This window comes from Eurosta solidaginis, chromosome X (genome assembly GCF_040869045.1).
Source record: "Eurosta solidaginis isolate ZX-2024a chromosome X, ASM4086904v1, whole genome shotgun sequence".
Classification (NCBI taxonomy): Eukaryota; Metazoa; Arthropoda; class Insecta; order Diptera; family Tephritidae; genus Eurosta; species Eurosta solidaginis.
The window spans coordinates 44,882,902-44,904,018 of NC_090324.1; the positions used below are offsets into that span (position 1 = coordinate 44,882,902).

Here is a 21,117-nt window from a genome sequence, read left to right on the forward strand (position 1 = left end):
AGATGAAACGGCTCTGGGGAGTGTTCGAGAGAAAAGTTATCCGAAAGACTTATGGACCCCTACGCGTTGGCGATGGCGAGTACCGAAGAATATTTAACGATGAGCTGTACGAGCTATACGGAGACATCAACATAGTCCAGCCGATTTAAAACGCAGCGGCTTGCCCGCCGGCTAGGTCATGTTATGCGAATGAAAGATGACGCTCCGGCCAAGAAAGTGTTTCTATCGGAGCCCACCTATGGAATCAGAGGTAGAGGGCGCTCCTCCCCCCCCCACCCCCCCCCCCCCCCCCCCCGCTGTTGGAAGGACAAGGTGGAAAACAATTTAAACTCCCTTGGTGCGACCAATTGGCGCCGGTTTGGCAGAGAAAAGGAGCGACTGGCGCGGCTTGTAGGACGGCCATAAGCGTTTAAACGGCTAAGCGCCAATTAAGTAAGTAAGTAAGAAGTAGCACCCATCAATTTATTTTGCGGAAAATCTTGCAGATTAAAGTTTTGTTTTCTGCAGAACGTAATTTTTACTTACTATTTTTGAAGTAGCAGCCACCGACAATAAAGAGATTGCAAATTTCTTCGCTCAATCCTTTCACTCAAATTACTCTGCTGTGGTTGATTCATCACCTACAAATTATTCATATGAGCTCCACTCTAGTAACACAATATATGCTCCACATTTGTTTCCTGAAGATGTTCTATTTACATCTAAAATGTAGTATCGCGTGGAATTCACCTCATTTCAAACAAGCTTAAATTACAAATATACGTTCATTGACCCAGATAACCACCATGAGTTCATTCGCATTTGCCAAGTCACCCAATATATTGATTGATGCGTCATACCAAACTGTTCAAGCGGGAATCATGTTGACAATATATAGGTCTATATAATAATTTGCTGACAAAACAATTCCTCACTATTGAGTCATGCACCTTTAGTATGTAAATATTAATGTAAGTATGTATATATGTTAAGTGCCTTAGAAAAGGATTCATTTTTTAATCACCAAAAAAATCTTTTCAATATTTTTACAAAAAACTCTTAGCATATTTGTTCAAAAGAAATAATATAAAAGTACAGTGTATTGACAACAAGTATAGGCGCCACATATGTATAGGTTAAGTACTTTTGTATAATAAGTAATGAATTTCGTTAATAAAGAAGAAATTGCGATCCAACGCTGCTCATCTGCGTTCGTCTCTTAATTATTTTGTTTAACATTCTTTACATGGCGATCCTGCCAGTCTAGATCAAAATTAGCAAAACCTGCTAAAGATCCAGCTGGTCAGAGGAGCCTGTCGCGTTAATACACAAGCAGGATTCGCCTTCTTTACATGGCGATCCTGCCAGTCCAGATCAAAATTGGCAAAACTGCTAAAGATATAGCTGGAGGAAGATTCTGCCTCAGCTTGAAAAAGTAAATTTAATAATCGGCCCATAAGGAAAAAGGAACAAATTCCTTTCTTATCCTGAAAACAAAAATTTTTGATCTTCACACAACAAAAATTCTACAAAAAACAGAACACTATATTAATGAATGGCGGTTTGGCTGCATATTTGAGTGCAAAAATATTGGACACAGCTTTGACTAGCAGCGGAATGAGAATTGAAAATAACAGCAACAAGACCCCAGCACTGGGCGTGAATGGCGAGCAGGTGAAGTGGAATATACCGCCGGCAGACTAGCAAACCAACAAAGAAATTTATGATTTTCCGGCAACAAGATGGAGGTAGCAGCAACTAAGTATAATTTTTTAGAATAAAATTGAGCGGCCTCGACACGCTTCACCATTGGCAAAAATTCTATTTTTGCCTCGGATTTTTTTTATTTACACTAGGAGATTTTAGAAAATAATTTAAGCAGAAGAAAAATGTCAAAAAAAAGTAAATACGAAGAAAATTAAAATGTCTTATTAAAAAACTTTTAATGATTAAAATCTAACGAAATTTTTTTTGAAAAAAAGGATATTAACACTATCATTGAAAATGGCATAAAAATTAGTTTTAAAATATATCGTAAGTTGAAAAAAAAATAATATTTTAAATTAAACCAAATTTTTCCGTTAAAAACAAACATTTTCTTAGTCAAAAGAAAATAAAAGTGTAACTTACTATTAATTTAAAAAAATAAAATTAGAAATTTTTTTTAAGAAAAAATGTTTAATATTTAAATTAGAAATGAAAAAATTCTAAAGTAACACAAAAACTACAATTTTAGAAATAAATAATGTAAATTTATTAAAAATTAATGAAGGTCAAGAGTAAAATGGAATGCATAGGATAAAGAATAAAAATTTTATTAAAAATTAAAATTTTTCATTACTCATAGAAGCAGGAAGGTAATTATATTTCAAAATGTCGTGGTGGACAAAGATAGCACATGGCATAATGATAGCATTAGGAAAGGAAAATTCAGGAAATTCAGAAACAGAAAACAGGAAATACGAATCACCAGATGATGTAGAAACAAAAAATACCCCAAACATTCAAAATGTTTTGGCTAGCAGTTTTAATCTGCGTTATCGTGTTATTGACCATTGCAATAGACACGATACTCAAAAATTATATGAAAATGAAATATAGGCAATTAAAACCCGTTCAAGCTCGTATCTATGGAATTCTATTTTTGGTACCCCTACCAAACTTACACCCTCCTTTTTTTAAAAACCAAACCCAAAGCTGAGGAAGAGAAACAATTTATTGAAAATAAACCTTTAAACAGTAACCCTCAAAATGTCGCAAACGACACAAAAGGCAGTTTCATTTGCATACTTCATAGTAACAGTTTCCATGGAAGTTATCAAGATAACATCCTTGAAGGCTGTCAAGGAAAAAGATTTATACCAAGAGCCCTGGTAAAATTTGCGTCAGTGGACATATGAAAAAAAATACTAAAAAACGAGCCCATAACAACAAGAATGAAGAAAAAGTCACAAAGAGAACATATAAAAATATATGTGAAGCGCTATATAAATTTGCAGCAATAAGACATGTCGCGCTCACAAAAATGGTAGCGTAAGGAATACAAGCAACCTAATTGTAGATGATAAATTGACTTAGGACAATTACTTATCAGGCTGTACACACGTTGTACAAATGCCGCCAATCTAGGACTTGTAAAGAATAAAAAACACAGTTGTCCTGAGGGATAAATTGTGATCTAGAATAGAGTATTTACTCGAGTAGGCAAATTTAAAATAATAAAAAGGTACCCAAGTTCTCAAGGTTCAATTAATTGCACTAACAAGGAGGTTGTGCATGTGACAAATCCCTGTTAAAAATAAAAATAATTGTTCAAAAAAGTCATGTAGATTCTGTCTCAGAACTCGCATGACGTAAAAGACCAAAAATATATTGCTGAAAAATACAAAAAAAAAAAAAAAACAAAAAGTATAAAGCTATTAAAATGTTTGCTTTACTTTAACCCAATAGATTAGAAAAATTGTAATAGGAAACATTTCTACTTTAACATACCTACAAAATAAGGAAATAATAGTCCCATAAGAATAGGCTTACCCAATATAAAAATATGCAAATGACTCACAATAATTTAACAAAAAAAAAAAAAAACAGTTTCAACAATAGCATTCCAATGTACTCGTCAATAAAAATGAAAACAAACAAAAAACAAAAATTTTAAATTGGTATCCAGTTACCATTAATTCACAAACGTCAATATGTAAACATATGCCGATTTTTAAGTGAGTCGACGCTCTTAAGGGTCGGCTGTGCAAAAACATTACTCATCATAGTAGATATACGAAAAAAAAAATAGCAAAAGTCATATAATTATGAAAAAGCGAAAATGGGCATATTATGAAGCAAGAGTAAGCATAATGGGCACTGCATGTAAAGCAAATGCAAACGAATAAAAGCAAAAAAAAAAACACATAAACTCATAATATCAAGTTACCACTATGACATAATTAATAATTACAATTGAATTCAAAAAACATTTTTTGGTAACACCAAGTAAGTCGACTGGACCGTCTATAATTAAGCACAAAATTATATACGATCACTTAAAAGGCCGATGGTGTAGTATCGCGTGGAACCCACCTCACTTCAGACACGCTTAATATTACAAATATACGTTCATTGACCCAGATAACCACTATGAGTTCATTCGCATTTGCCAATTCGCCCAATATATTGATGCATCATACTAAACTACGTAAGTGGGAATCATATTGACAATAAGTAGGCCAATATAATAATTTGCTGACAAACCATTCCTCACTATTGAGTCATGCACCTTTTGTATGTAAATATTAATGTAAGTATGTATATATGTATAGGTTAAGAACTTTTATATAAATATTAATGAATTTCGTTAATAAAGAAGAAATTGCGATCCAACGCTACTCATCTGCGTTCGTCTCTTAATTATTTTATTTAACATTCTTTACAAAAGACCCTAAAAGAGTCCTTCAAATACGGTCCTGATTTTATTCCAACATGTTTTCTTAAAAAATGTGCGGTACGCATTTAGTTGCCACTTACTGATCTGTTTAACCCCTCTTTTTAAAAAATGGCATTTTCCCGACGGCTTGGAAGGAATATTTTCTTATCACACTCCATTAAAAAGGAAGAAAGTTGTATATTGAAAATTGATAGATATTTCTCTGCATGGCTTTTGTAGAAGCAAAAAAACCACAACCAATTTGTTTGAATTTACAACTCACGTCTATAATGGGTTTAGAAACAATCATCACACACACGTTATATACCTATACTGATTTCACCAAAGCATTCGACAAAGTATGCCACTCATTACTTGTCTATAAACATGAATTGCTTAACTTTCAACCTGGGTTAACTCGCTGGATTTCCTCCTATCTTTGCGGCAGAGTAATTTTTAAAAACATTTGTTCAAATTTCTTCAATGTTCCCTCGGATGTGCCTCAGGGCAGCCATCTTGATCCGACTCTATTTTTGCTCTTTATAAGCGATATTCCCACAACTATAAAATATTCTAAAATTTTAATGTATGCCGACGACGTAAAACTATTTAAGTCATACGCGTAGGTTGAAGAACGTTTTGTACTCTAGTCGGATTTAAATTGTTTAGTTACTTGGTGTAATGCGAATTATATGCCGCTTAACATAGAAAAATTTAAATTCACGTCTTTTTCACGTGGAAACGTACAGCCAGCTTCTTACACAGTTAATAGCCTAATTCTGGAAAGCGTTGATGTCTTTGTCGACTTGGGAGTTACAATCAGGGCCGTAGAGAGGAAATCCGGGTCCGGGACTAAAGAATTTACGGGCCCCCATAAAAAATCTACTAATACATTTGTTTGATTTGAATTAATTAATTAAATTGGCGGCCACCGTGCTATGATGGTAGTGTGCTCCGCCTACCACACCGTATGCCCTGGGTTCGCACCCCGGGCAAAGCAACATCAAAATTCTAGAAATAAGGTTTTTCAATTAGAAGAAAATTTTCGATCGACACAGTTACAGATGAAAATCAAATTGTGAATTATCCAGTTGAATTTCTAAGCTCTTTAGAACCACCTGGAATGCCTGCGCATATATCGACTTTGAAAATTGGCTCACCAATAATATTTCTTCGGAATTTTGAACCACCAAAATTGTGTAATGGTACCAGACTTTGCGTTAAGAAATTAATGCCGAATGTATTCGAAGTAACAATCATCAGCGGTAAAAGAGATTTGCCATTCAATTTTAAGCGCTTACAGTTACCTGTACGGTTTGCTTTTGCAATTACAATAAACAAAGCACAAAAACAATCGTTTACTATTGCAATACAAGAATAAATAGTTTTAAACGAAAATTTTCCAAATATGCGTATAAAATTCAATTAAATTTACAGAACAATAAATTAAATTATCAGCAAACAAAACAGAAAAAATAACGCAACATTCATTCGATCTCGGGCGTTACAACGTACATCGGGTAAAGCTAGTTATTGATGGATTACATAAAAAAAAAAAAAAAATGTTGCCACATCAACTAAATGATTTTAGGACTAAGAGCTGAAAATAAAATGAACACAGAATATTAACTATTTATCATATATGTAATACTCCTATATTGTTACAACAGGCTAGGTACACTCACAAACACCAGATATATTGCTGTTTAAATGTTATTGTTTTTGTATTCAATAATCGAATATACCTAACTTTAAATTATTTTTGTCACACTTATGTTGCTGCAATCACAAAAATGTTATAGGCTATCTTGTTTTGATTTCGAATTCAAAACTCATTGCGAGTATTTTGTATTAGCAAAATGGGCTTATATCTATATTTGCTATTTATACTGTTTTATTGTAACGTAGAAATAAAATTATCTTTTAACAGCAACATATTGTTTCAAATAATATTTTCTAGTTATTGGGTAACATTTTAGTACATTTCTGATAAATATAATGATGATTGTCAGCCCCAAATTGGAATTTCGTTGCTCATTTCTTATTTTGTTTAAAAAATTGAAAAGTTTAATTATTGTTGCAAATTTGATTGAAATTAAGGAATGAAATATAAACAATGCACAGTATTGCATTTTATGTGATATTCACTGAAATAAGTAATGAGTTGGTGCCACAGCAACAATAACATCAGGGCTGTATTATAAGTTTTAATTATCCAATATAGAAGGTTCGGATATCAAAGAATGGCTTTTCTTACTTTTTCCACTGCAAAATTTTTTATAATAATATCAAAAGTTAACTGTCTTGCCAAAACGGATTCAACACATAGCGTGGTAAGTCCTGAAACTCGGTCTTGAAATGAACACGATCTATGAAAGTTTTTGGTTCTTGCAAGTATGCTGAAAGAACGTTCTGCACTAGCTACAGTGACAGGTATAGCGCAAATATATGTAAAGCAACACAAATGTTAAGGAAAATTGTATACAGATTTTGAACATAGATGGCATTTAGCTATTTCAATGGTGACAGACCTTTATCAAAATTTGCTTCGTAAATGTGTTCCAAGTGAATTATTTCGAATTCTTAGCGTTGAGAAACGTGCGACTTGTATTTTTCGAAAAATTTTGCTGCACTGGCCCGAACCGTAGTTTCATCCATGTCTTCAATTTGCCACAAAAAGGAAAACGTCTCGTTCAAATTTCTCACAGCTGCAAATCGTTCAGTAATGCCAGTGATTACGGAATCGATGATCACCAAGAATGTATTGTTCTTAAAATCAGACTTTGGATCATCCGTAATCATCGCATTTCCATTATCTTAAATACGTCTTTTGGGTTTTCTCTTTCGAATGTCCGGAAACTTTGGCGAGATGTTCAATTGAATAGCAAATGTTTTGCATTCATTTAAAATTGTTTCCCATTGGTTCCTGATCAACTTTAAATCAGCTAATAAGACATCTAGATGTCGGGGTGCCCCCATAAATTCAGAAAACAGAAATTCAGAAACACATTTTTTCAGAAAGCATTAGCCAGAACCCTTTTTTCAGAAAGACAAAATTCAGAGGTCAAAACTCAGAAGTCAAATATCAGAAGTCAAATTGCAGAAGTCAAATTTCAGAAGTGAAAATTCAGAAGTCAAATTTCACAAGGCAAAATTCAGAAGTCAAAATTCAGAAACTAATCAGACGACAGAAAAAACATTAAATGTTTCTCAAAATTCAGAAACGTTCATTTATTTAGAAGGAATTATGTATAAAGAAAAAGTAGTAAAATCTAAAATTTTAAATTCTGTGTAATAGCAAACATGTAATTAATTAAATCTTTTCCCGTTTATCTTTTTCAAATGAATTTACAATATTAAAAAACGAAGTCTTTATATTTTATCTTGAGTTTCCGATATATCTAGCCTCCAGCTGAAAATTGCTGCAGTTTTGTTTCTGTTATTGCATGTTCGGTTTTTATTTTATTTATGAAATTAAAGATGTAGGGATGCGTGTGTTCAAGGGCGAAGGCAGGGGGGGCCGGCAGGGGAGCAAGTGCCCATCCCTAAATTCATGAAGTCTTATAATTTTATTTTATTTATACAAATACTTTTTATTTTTTTTGCCATTTTTAATTTTAGTGGGACGACTTTTTTTTTGCGCTTGATAACAATTTACCGAAAAAAGTAAAAAAATGTCAACAGTTTACAGATGTTTTTATCGGTTCAACGTTTTAGTTGGAGTACCAAATTTTGGTGAAGTTGAATGCAATTGATCACCCTGTAGTATTTCAAGTCCAAATATGACTACTTGAGTAATAGTTTTTATCACGTCGTTATTACAATTAAATTCTATTCTTGAAGTGGAAAGTGTGTGATTATTACAATTACTTGGATTTCAATACAACATTCTTGGAATACATTTATACTTGGATTCGTTTACCTGCAATTACTTGAAATTGAATACAACATTCTTGGAATACATTTGGTTTATGGAGACTTAGTTCTCTTTATTTTTTTATTTTTTTAATTCCAAAAAGAGGCACCAACACGTTATTCGGGCAGAGTTTGCAGAAATTTTGGATGGTGAGTTTTCCGCCGCCCGCTTTGGAAATGCATTTTACACACTTTTGTGATGTATTATTGTTTGTTTTGTGTATGTATATTTACTAAGTTTATTTAATATGAGTGAATATGAACATTTCGATATAAAATGTGTTGAGTTAATACTAAATAATAAAAAAGAACGAAAAAGAATGAGCAAAACAGAGTTGCCAAAATGATAGTAAATTAATTCAGTGTGTGGCGTTACCACTTCGTTTCATACATAACATTTTTCCCTCCTCTGCAGGAGTTAAGGTCCGAATGGAACTCTCGGTTTCCTTTGTCTGGTCGACCGCCGAGGGGCTGCCGGCGTCTCGCTTAGTTCCGGATCTCTTTCCGGTGTCGCCTGCCGTGCTGGTGTTGTATGCGATGGCGGTGTATCGTCCTGTATTATTGTCGTGTTGGGAGTAGAGAACCCTTCCAAATCTTCTTTTGATCCCAATGATATATTTTGTGGTGATTCTATGGGTGCTTCGACTTCTTCGTGGTTTTCTACTATACCCGATGCAGCTGTGCCGTTCTCTTTAGCTGCAACTCTCGTTTCATGATGATTCACTTTCGGTGTTGCTTTATCGGGCCCCGCGTGTGACTTCCGTATTTGGTCTACATGTCTTTTTATCATTTTCTCATTGAATTGTATTTGATAGTGAAGATCCCCTAGACGGGCGTGTATTGTTCCTTTGAGCCACTTAGAAATTCGCAGATTACCCGACAGGAAGTATACGTTTTGATTTACCTTGAATTCTCTTCCATTTTTCTTGAGATGCATGTATTGTTTTTCCTCTACTTTCCTTGATATTTCCTCTGGTCGAATCAAGTCCAATCGTGTTCGTAGCTGCCGCCCCATAAACAATAGTGCTGGCGAGGTGCCTGTTGTCGAATGTGGTACATTTTTGTACTGTCTCAAGAATTCGTTTATGTTTTCCTGCAAAGAACTATTCGCGATACCCATTGCTTTCAATGCGTTCTTGACCGTCTCTTCGCTTCGCTCTGCTTGTCCATTAGTTGCCGGGTGATACGGTGCTGAGCATTTGTGATATTTAACACCGACTGTAGTCAGGAAGTTGTTAAATTCCGCGGACGTGAAATTTGTTCCATTATCAGATACAACCGTTTGAGGAACGCCATAAGCCGCAAAAACGTCGTCCAGCAAAGTAATTGTCGCGGCCGCCGTAATGGATTTAGTGATTTTCACCTCTAACCACTTGCTATACGAATCCGAGATTATCAGTAGCATTGCTCCTTCGAACGGCCCCGCATAGTCAATATGAATGCGTTCCCACGGTCTCTTGGGATACTCCCAATAATGATCGCCACTTTTCCTGGGTTTGTTTGCCTGTTTTGCACATGATTCGCATTTGTTCGCCAGGTTCTCGATATCATTGTCAATGCCCGGCCAGTATATGAATGAGCGGGCGATTCCTTTCATCTTGACAATCCCTAGGTGTGATGTGTGTAAATTGTCAAGCAGTTTGGCTCTGTACTTTGGTGGAATGACGACGCGATGCTCGAACATCATCCTGATGATAGCTTGTAACTCACTTCTGGGGACTTGTATCCTGCCCTCTTCAAGCATTGACCTGTTTCCAGCAGTTTAATTATTTTACCCAGTCGCTCGTCTTTTCTGGATTCGTTTGCAATTTTGTCGGATCTTAATGGTAATTGGTTGATTTTGCGAATCACAACGTTGTCGAACTCGTCGTATTCGTCTGGATTATCCGTATATGCCTGCCGCACCTGTCCCACCTGTAATGTTTGCTGTCGTAGAGGGTGGGCCCCTGAAAGATAGTCGGCGCTAGCGTTTGCCTTTGAATTTTTATACACCACTTCGAAATCAAATCTACTCAGACAGTCTGCGTAATTAGCCATTCTGCTAATGCAAAATTCTGGTAGAGATTTGTCTGGTTGTAAATTTGTGACAACGGTTTATGATCTGTGATTAGCGTGAAATGACGCGCATACAAATATTTGAAAACTTTCTGAACTGCCCATACTATTGCCAGTGCCTCTTTGTCCATCTGTGGGTATCGCTGTTCTGCAGTATTCAGTGTTCGACTTGCGTATGCAATGGGTCGTTCAGTTCCGTTCTTTAAGCGATGTGATAGCACCGCTCCCTGTTTGACTCGTGTCCGTCGCTAGTAGAACCGGTAGTGCCGGGTTGTAGGGTATCAAGACTTGTGGAGAAACCAGCGCCTGTTTTAGATACTCAAAGGCTGAATTTGCCTCTTTGGACCAGTGAAATTTTTCGCTTTCCAGCATATCGCGCAATGGTCGCGCTCTCGTCGCCAGGTCTGGGATAAATGCACTATAGTAAGTAGCTTTTACTAAAAACACCTGTAGCACCTCCACATTCGTTGGTTTGAGGCTATTCAGTAGAGCTTCAATGTGCTTGTCAGATTTATGCATCCCCTGTGCGTCGATGCGATGGCCTAAAAACTCCACTGATGGAGTAGCAAAAACACACTTTGACTTATTTAAGCGTAGACCATTGCATTTGATGCGATTTAGCGTTGTCGCCAAAACCCTCAACAGCTCTTCAAAATTTTCCGCGAACACCAAGATGTCATCAAAGAAATTTAAAACGTCTGGCACTCCTTGCAGGAGCGTCTCCATTTTTCTTTGCCAAATAGCTGGAATATTTGCTACCCCATATACCGCACAAGTCGGTCTTACTAGTCCGTGTGTAGCTGTGTTTAATGTCAAAACATGTGCGAAATCATCGTCGATCGTAAGGTGTGTATATGCGTCGGTTATATCCAAGTGATAAAATATCGCCGCTTTTTTCATTTTATTGAACAAGTCTTCCGCTTTAGGAATCGGATGTTCGTCAATAATCATTCTTGGATTAACCGTTGGCTTGTAATTGCCAGTGATGCGAATATCTCCATTTTTTCGCGACTACATGTGTTGCTGAAGCCCATGCCGAATGCTCTACTCTCACGTAAAAGCCAGACTGGATATTGCGATCTATTTCCTTGGTATACGCTTCTCTCAATGCCATTGGTATTTCGCGTGCTCATGCGAACACTGGTGTGGCTCCCGCCTTCAGCTTAACTTTTGCAGGCGGCCTTCTCAACTTACCCGCTGTCGTGTCAAAGACTTCTTCGTAACTTGCAAGGAGATGTTGCAGCCGTTCTCGTTGGTTTTCTGAAAGTTTTGGCGCGGTTGAATTAATTTGCCTGGCTGACGAAAATAGCTCCGAAAAGTTAATTTCACGTGCGAATTGTGAGATCTATTCTCTGCCGCAAAGTGTATCGAAATCTTCTTGGATAACATACAGATTCAGGCGCCGTTTAGTCCTCCCCATTGATGCGGTTACTACAACCCTACCCATGCAGTTCACTCTATGCTCCGTGTAGCTTGTAAATCGTCTGTCTGTTTTTAATAATCTAAAATTCGGGTTTATAGTGCGAAGAATTTTATAATTAATAATGGCGCATGGGGCACCCGTATCAAGCTCCATCTGTATTTGCTTTCCATCGATATTTACGTGAAGCATTTTTCTGTCTACTGCTTTACATACATTAATGTTGTTCAGCTGCTGAACTGGTTTGAGCTCATCCTCTGAAATCTGATCTAGTTTTGCATTGCACACTTTTGCAATGTGGCCCAATTTTCCACCCGAAAAACATTTGGAGCTACTGAATTTGCAGTCTTTCTGCTGTGTTGGCCCCCACATCCGTAACAATTTGCGGATTTTTCTTTTGGCTTCTTGGTCAACTTTCAGCATTTGCATTTCTTTTTGTTTTGACTGGTTCGTATCCCAGTTTAAACGTTGGTTTACTTGGTTGTTCCCACTCTGTACACTTCAGATCTGTTGTTGCACTTTGTGTTAGTTCGATTGTGTGCGCAATTTCGCATGCCTCAGTAAAATTGTTTGGTTTTTTACTTATAACCTCATTGCAAATATAGCGTGACTCTACGCCATACAGTAACTGCTCTGTTAACATCCTATCCAAAAAGTCGCCATATTCACAATATGCAGCGCCCTTTTTTAAACGAAGTGCGTACTCGGCAATCGATTCGCCTTTTTATTGCTTACTTTGTGTAAATTTGATACTTTCCGCATACTTGTTCCGTGAGCCATCAAAATGGCGAATTAACACGGTTTTTATTTCATTGTATTTCAGCGAGTCAGGCGTCTTTGGGCTAACAAGTATTTTTAGGGCGGCGTTCAGCTCTGCCCCCATATGGACGAGTACGAATTTGTGTTGTTCCTCTTCTCGAACTTTGCTCAGCTGTAAGGCCCAATCTACGCGTGTGAAAAAATCCTGCACTGAGGATTTGTCTTCTGACTTGTATTCTGCAATACTAAACGGTGGCGGTTTGGTTGCTGCCCGCTGATTTGCATTTGCCCCAGCACTGTGGGACGCCCCTCTACAGCCTCGCGAATTGCCCCTGCCAATGCATCCATCACCCTCTTCAAATCTTCCGGTGTCAGGCTCATCTTTTTAATCCCACTTTTGACACCACTTTTGTGTATGTATATTTACTAAGTTTATTTAATATGAGTGAATATGAACATTTCGATATAAAATGTGTTGAGTTTATACTAAAAATAAAAGAGAACGAAAAAGAATAAGCAAAACAGAGTTGCCAAAATGATAGTAAATTAATACAGTGTGTGGTGTTTCCACTTCGTTTCATACATAACAGTTTGTTTCGAGATATTGTATTAATTAATAAAGCTATTCTATTTCATAAAATCGCAAAGGCGCAAGGCGAAAACTCCAGAAAAGTGCAAATTACTAGCGGCCGCCAGAAAATACATCCACTATTATACATATATGCACAAATGCGTACAAATATATATATTACGATGATACTACAAAACCTTCCTGAACTTTGTCAGGGACCTGGCACTTAGCCGGGTTCGACATCCACCATAATATATATATGCATTAGCGCGTAGAAATATATATATTACGGTGATACTGCAAAATCTTCCTGAACTTTGTCACTAGCGCATACAAACACATATATCCGAGGTCATTTTATGTTTTTTTTTGGTGAGTATCTTTTGAGAAAGCAAAATTTTGGACACTTGCCCTCGGTTTAATAATACTGAAGTCAAAACGCGTCTTTCGACAACTTTCCAGATATTTTTGGAAATGTTTTTGAAGTTGATCCCTGTTCTAGAATATTACCAAAACAAGTTTTATCAATTAAAATTTTTCAAGTAAAAGCCAGGCTGAAAGACTAAAAATAAACAATGCATTTCCACACTTAATCACAAAACTATTCAAATTGAAGGGATTCGCGTTCGAAGTTTATCTTCCTCAAAAAGTTTTGTTCTTGGTTCAACCCAAATTGTATACTTATGTCTTCACAGCACCAAACCGAAAGATTGTGGAACCTGCCACGACTCGGGTTAAGAAGTTGCTGCTTCCTGTTTGAGTCTGCAAGAGAAGCCTACATGTTCAAAGGTTTGAATGAATGATATAAATTTTTTGTGTTTTTACCAATCACAATATTTATTACCATGTATATGCAGGTAATGTTCTAGCTGAAAATCACAAAGTGGTACCCAAAAACGCGTTTTGACCCCAGGATCTTGAATCCGAAACCATAAACCCGATATCTCTGATAATTCTCGAGATTTTTGCAAAACCAATTTGAATTTTTCATGCAGTTGTTGTGTTTTTGTTGTACGCACAAAAAAATTTGTGGGTAAAAGTGTTCTGCACAGAAATGCTGTGCAAATCGCGTTTATGGGTACCACTTTCGGATTTGTAGCTATTTTTTTAGCACTCGGCCACTGTCTTAGAATATTACCTGCGTATACATGCCAATGAATATTGTGATTGGTAAAAATTATAGCTTCATGCTGATAACATTCATTGTGAGTTTCTCAATAACAAATAGTTGCTCGTATTTGTAGAAAATTTAACAGATATTCCATTGAATGATCCGAAATAATGTACTTCGAAAAGTGATGAGGGCCAAACTTCGACCTCTAGTCATCAACCTACAAATTCCTCCGATCGTGTTAAAAAAAGTTCTTTCACTTCAGCATCATCATGTTGAAATGAAACAAGTTTGGAAGAATATCACACACGATTTAGGCTTTGTGTTGGACGATCATCACAGATATCAACTACTGACAAGATGGAATTTCTAAAGAGATGTTGGGTACCGGCAGAAAATTATAATTTTAATGACGACGTGGAAGACTTAGGCCGAAAATTTAAATTTGAATGGCTGAAAATGTATTCTCCTTGGCGTCAGTATTCGAAAAAACTGAAGGGAGCATTGTGTTTATATTGTCTTCTTTTTCCGCCGAAAAATGTTCAAGATGTTCTAGGATCATTGATAAAAAAACCTTTCCAACGTTATAAAAACATGCATGAATATTACAAAAATCACTCTACAAATCAATGGCACCTGGGAGCAGTTAGAGAAGCAAAGAACTTTTTGGAAATAACACCACTCAGCCTGTCATTACAAAATTGGGCACGAAAAAATAGTGGAGGAGAATAGAAAATTCATATCGTCTATTATAGATACTGTTATATTCTGTGGTGTCTATGATCTTCCACTGAGAGGAAAGAACAATGATGATATTACCTTCACATTTTGAATTTTATGTATAAATTAGAAGTATTTATTTTTAAACTTGAACCAGTTTTAAAATCATATCTAACGCTTCTGGCAAACAAATAAAAATACAAGTATCATTTGATACTTGGTTGTTCTAAATTAAGCGCATTTTGATTATCCTGTTCAGTAATGCGCAGTTTGCAATGCATTTGTATTATGGAGATCAAGACTCATCCAGTGAAACTTCGTAAATTACAGATTTATATAGAATTGTGCAACTTTATCACTTCAGCTAAATATCACTTTTCATTTTCAGTTGTGATAGAATAGAAGTGTTTTAAATAAAACAAATCTGAATATTACTGCTCAAAGTATATTAAACAAAGTAATAGTGAAATTGACAGTTCTCCCTTCTCTGTATGAATTGTTGTTTAAAATGAAAAAAAATATTTAACCCGTTGACTTCCGAAAAATAAAGTTTTTTTTGTAAACATACAAAATTTTCAATTTGAATACTTTTGTTGAAAAAAAAAAAAAAAAAACAACAACGCGCATCCGTAATAAGTGATATCCTGGAATAAATCAGTGTGGGAAGACATTCATAAGTTGTGCTGTTACGGAGTTACTCAGAATATCAGTTGTTCAATTCTTTAAGGCATCTACTTCGGATGAAAAGCGACTCCAAGGGGCTCATGTTAAGAAAGTTTTCGCATATTTCCTAGCGAGCTGGTTATATTTTTTTGTGAAACCTGGTTGCCAAAGTGACGAAATATTTAGTTTGAAATGTACAATTTTCTGAAAACCTAGTCGCGTTTACGAATTTGCTAGCACTACTACTACATACTACTTTAAGTCCTTTTCTATTACAATTTTTGCTGGGAAAGATATATTTTTCCCCCTTTTCCATGCTAAGTAAAAGCAACTCTTACTGATTTTTGATTTCGAGTGTTTCTTGTGAGCAAACCTGCAGTAATTGAATCATGTGTAGGATCCAAAATATATGCTTAGGCCGCAAAGGGTTAATGCGCTTGTTTGAAATTTTTTGAAGTAACAATTCATGCAAAACTAAAATTTTTCAGTTGTCAATTCTACCTTGTTTAATTTGCCTTGTTACTGCTTATCGTTTCAAAACTTTTACTTCTATCTTCATATCTCATGATTTGGAGCAAACTTCGAAAACTATTTTATACTTTAAGGTGTATTTTATGACCTACTCGGCCTCCAAATCAAAGCGGGTGATCAGCATCTTAAGCAGCATTTTTAAGAATGAAATCATCACTTTTTGTGGACAGGTTATTCAAGATGACATTATAAACGATACAGAAAAAGCTACAGCATTCAGCCTTATGGGGGACGAAAGCCGTGACATAGCAGGAAATGAACAATTATCAATTGGTATCAGAGTCTGCGATGAAGAAAAGCGAGAAGAATTTGTAGGTTTTGTTGAACTAGACGCTATGGATGCCAAAACAATTGTCACCGCGATATATAGTTTTATCACTGAAACAGAACTTGATCCTATGAAACTTAAAGGACAAGGATATGACGGTTGTTCAACAATGCCAAGCAAAGAAAATGGTGTGCAAGCTATTTTGAGGGAGAAATATCCTCAAGCTTTATTGCGCAAGTCACAAATTGAATTTAGTATTAAATGATTTAAATGAAGTCCCCGAAATTCGCAACACTATTGCAACAATCAAGGACGTCATAAATTTTAATTTTCCACATATTACTGCTTTTTGCGAAACACGATAGTCAGAGAAATACAGGAGTATTTCGATCTGTCTATAGCACTTTGTCAGCATCGTTAATGTATTAAAAGAACTGTCCATTGAAGGAAACACTTCAACAAAAACAACTGCCTTTCAGCTGCACTCCGTTGTCATTCAATCAACTTTCATCATATGTCTTTCTTTGATTTTGAAATACTCGTCTTATCTTGACCCATTGGTTAATATTTTACAATCAAAGCAGTTGAATCTTCTTTCGTGCAGAAAACAAATCCAGCGGATCGTTCAATTAGCAAAAGATCATCGAATGAATGCGGATTCTGGAATTTATGAACTTTTGACAGATTCAAAGTTGATTGCTGAACAACTAGGATTAGAAAAAACCCAGGACCGTGGACCGTCAAAAACATCGCTCGAATCATCCTGCTTCTGATGACGCTCAATTTTAGAAGAGATCACTTTTAATTCCGTATTTAGATTCATTTGCCGCCTCACTGGAGCAAAGATTTTCTGAAGAGAACTTGCCAGCGTATACATTGTTTCACTTGCACCCAGCTAACATGTTTAAGATAAATTTCCAAGACTTCAAGAAAACAACAGAAAATTTTATTCAGTTTTGCGGTCTTACAAGTTTTGCTGCGGAGGCCGAATTGTGATATTTTCATTGGAAGGACAAAAACTTAAACGACGAAGCTTGCAAAATTCATTTGTTTTTTTGCTGTGTGATTACTTTCTGAAATTTGACTTCTGATATTGATTTCTGAATTTTTGTTTCTGAACTTTGACTTTTGAATTTTGGCTTTCTGAGCAAAGGGTTCTGACTAATTTGTATGAGTTAACCTGGGATTGCCCGTATTGCTTTAAATGTATGAAAACATTTATTTGAATCAATTTTTAATTTTATAATTTATTTAATAATTTGGGAAAAATTTAAACAACGTTACATCAGGACGGACAAGGCGGCAACTGTTTCGATTATACCTTGTAAATGTCTTTAAAGCCTTTTCTCCCGGGAGTGGAGATGGTTGAAGTGTTACAAACGCATTCAGCCACGTCATGCCGAAGAGAGCTCGGTAAATTTTTTTGAGGATGTCCGATATTGGTGGATTGCTGCTGAAAATGGTAAAAAATCAACATCACATAAATTCAAACTGTGGGTTGCACAAGGCGAGTAATCAGCATTCGAGTTTTTGTCGAGAATGTAACGTTGTGCTCCGTTGTAGGCTCCTTTCATAGGCGCCGTACCCTTGTGCACGAAAATCTTTTAATGGGATTTCATGTTTACCTAGAGTATGGCAAATTAAATTAGCGATTTGCTGACCAGTTTTTTTGTTACAATCCACGAAAGCCAAAAACCGTTCTTGGATTGTAAAATTTGTTGATTTCGAATTGAAATGGAGGTAGCGCAAAATGAACGTTCAAAGTAACTAGGATCAGGAGTAGCATCAACGATAATGGCAATATACTTAGCTTTCTTGCGTTGATATAATATAGTTTCCCTCACGTGTTTTGCACAAATTTCTATAAACTCGTTATGAATATCTGGGGAAAGATTGTGAAATCCTAACTTTCTCCAAATGATCTCTAAGTATCGGATCATAATGGCTTATGAGTTTTAAGATGCCCAAAAAATATCCACTGTTTTGTTCACCAAGATATATACTTTCGCCTCTGAAAGCTAGGCCTCTTTCACCCAAAAATAAAATAGTGGCCGAAATTCTATATAAAATTTCTTTCCACTTTTGAGTTTCAGTGATTAGCTGTTCATTGATAAGTGTATCAATTGTAGCCTCCTTTTGAATTAGATTTTGTAAAGATCGCCATTGAATATAACATTTAAAGTATGCTGGCAGTTTATCGTATAGCTTCTTCCACACCTGCAATTTCGTATATCTATATTTCTCAGCTGATGTGTTTCTCTGTACCTGAGCAGTTTTAGATCTCGACGCTTAAGAAGCCATAGCCTTTCAAAAAAATTATAAATTACAAACATAAATAAAATTAGAATAAAAATTAAATATTATGTATTAATTAAAAAAAAAAAATGAACAGGATTAGCCTGTTTTCATCGGACCACTTGAGAGCAGTGCGCTGCCACAACGTCGGAGAAAAAACAAGTCAACCTAAAAATTCAATATCCTCTACCGAAAGAAAATTAAAAATTATTAATATGCATCAATTTATCCCTCAGTCTATCCGTCAGAAAGCTGATCATTACATGTTTTCTGCATATATAAAATAACAAATACATCGCAACGCCACATATGTAAGTGGACGTGGTTATCAACATACACTTTTTTAATCACTCTATCTTTAAACGCAGGTGTACAAACCACCACTAAACTCGAAGCGGTTCATTTCTGTGGTTTGAAAAACTTTGGGAAATTTGAGCCGTTTCATCATCCATCTCCGGGGTACCTCTTAAGCGGCGAACCGGTTCGGTCCAAGTGTTTCAACCCTTTTATTCTACGTGGTCCCAGATACTGCAGCAGCCAGATCACTGTTGCAGTGGAAACACTGGAAGAGAATAACTTAAACAGCAGCCGTGTTAACTTTTATATTGACAGCCAATTAGCATTTAACTAAGGCAAATATCCCGCCTTTCACAGGATCTAAAAGTGTATTAGAGTGTAAACAATCCCTGGAAATAATCCATACAGCGTAAAGAATACCTCCTTATTGGGTCCCAGGGCATATGGGAATGGAATGGATGAACTAGCTAAAAAGGGCGCATCCCTTGAAGCTTGCTCTGTAAACGTTCAAACTAGATTTGGCGAGATTAATAGAAGGCGAGAGGTGCACATGATCGATCAAGCGGGAAAGGCGTGGGTCCAAGCGAGTGCTGTAAAGAGTGGAAGATTATACGTAGGTCTTACAACCTTAGAATAACAAAGTAGCTTCAGTCAATGAAAAGAGAGCAATACTGTAGAATCATGTCGGGTATTCTGATTGGATACTGCCTTCTGGCGTCAAATGCCTTTAAATTAAGCTTGGTCAGTGATAGAAAATGTAGGAAGTGCGGGTTGGATGAGGAAACGATCGATCGTTTTGTGCTCGTGCCCAGTGCATGCCACGCTTAGACTCCATCTTTTAGGACTGATAGATCTGTCAGATTTAGCAGCAGCAAGTAGAATAGGCCCTAGAAAATTCTTATTCAGTTTATGTGAGACCCTAATGGATCGGCCAGTTCAACCTATCCTAACCTAACCTAGTATATATCTCATACAATCCATTGTTCAGATATGAGGGTCGGTAACATACATAATAATTTATCTATACAACCTTGTGGACTACAAATCATTTATTTGATATTTATTGAATACAACACTTATTTCTGTTCTCTATATAGAATATATTTTATAAAGCCGACTATTCAAATAATAACAAGTAAGGAAGACTAAGTTCGGGTGTAACCGAACATTACATATTCAGTTGAGAGATATAGAGACACAATAAGTGAAAATCACCATGAAGGAAAATGAACCTAGTGTAACCCTGGAATGTGTTTGTATGGCATGTTTATCAAATGGAAGGTATTAAAGAGTATTTTAAGAGGGAGTGGGCCATAGTTCTATAGGTGGACGACATTTAGGGATATCGCCATAAAGGTGGACCAGGGCTGACACTAGAATTTGTTTGTACGATATGGGTATCAAATGAAAGGTGTTAATGAGTATTTTAAATTGGAGTAGGCCTTAGATCTATAGGTGGACGCTTTTTCGATATATCGGCATATGGGTTGACCAGGGGTGACTTTTGAATGCGTTTGTATAATATGGGTATCAAACGAAAGGTGTTAATGAGTATTTTAAAATGGAGTGGGCCTTAGTTCTATAGGTGGACGCCTTTTCGAGATATCGCCATAAAGGTGGACCAGGGGTGACTCTAGAATTTGTTTGTACGATATGGTTATCAAATGAAAGGTGTTAATGAGTATTTTAAAATGAATGGGCCTTAGTTCTATAAGTGGACGCCTTTTCGAGATATCTACATAAATGTGGACCAGGGGTGACTTTAGAATGCGTTTGTATAATATGGGTATCAAACGAAAGGTGTTAATGAGTATTTTAAAAGGGAGTGGACTTTAGTTCTATGGGTGGACAGACGCCTTTTCGAGATATCGCCATAAAGGTGGACCAGGGGTGACTCTAGAATTTGTTTGTACGATATGGGTATCAAATGAAAGGTGTTAATGAGTATTTTAGAAGGGAGTGGGCCTAAGTTCTTTAGGTGGACGCCTTTTCGGTATATCGTTATAAAGGTGGACCAGGGTTGACTCTAGAATGCGTTTGTACAATATGGGTATCAAACGAAAGGTGATAATGAGTATTTTAAAAGGGAGTGGGCCTTAGTTGTATAGGTGGA

The 21,117-nt window shown here is 36.2% G+C and overlaps 1 pseudogene; it reads right to left on the minus strand.

The window, feature by feature from the left end:
• Positions 1 to 8,350, minus strand: part of LOC137234884 (Golgi-specific brefeldin A-resistance guanine nucleotide exchange factor 1-like) — a 39,711-nt pseudogene extending 31,361 nt beyond the window's left edge.
• Between the last annotated feature and the right edge of the window lie 12,767 nt (positions 8,351 to 21,117).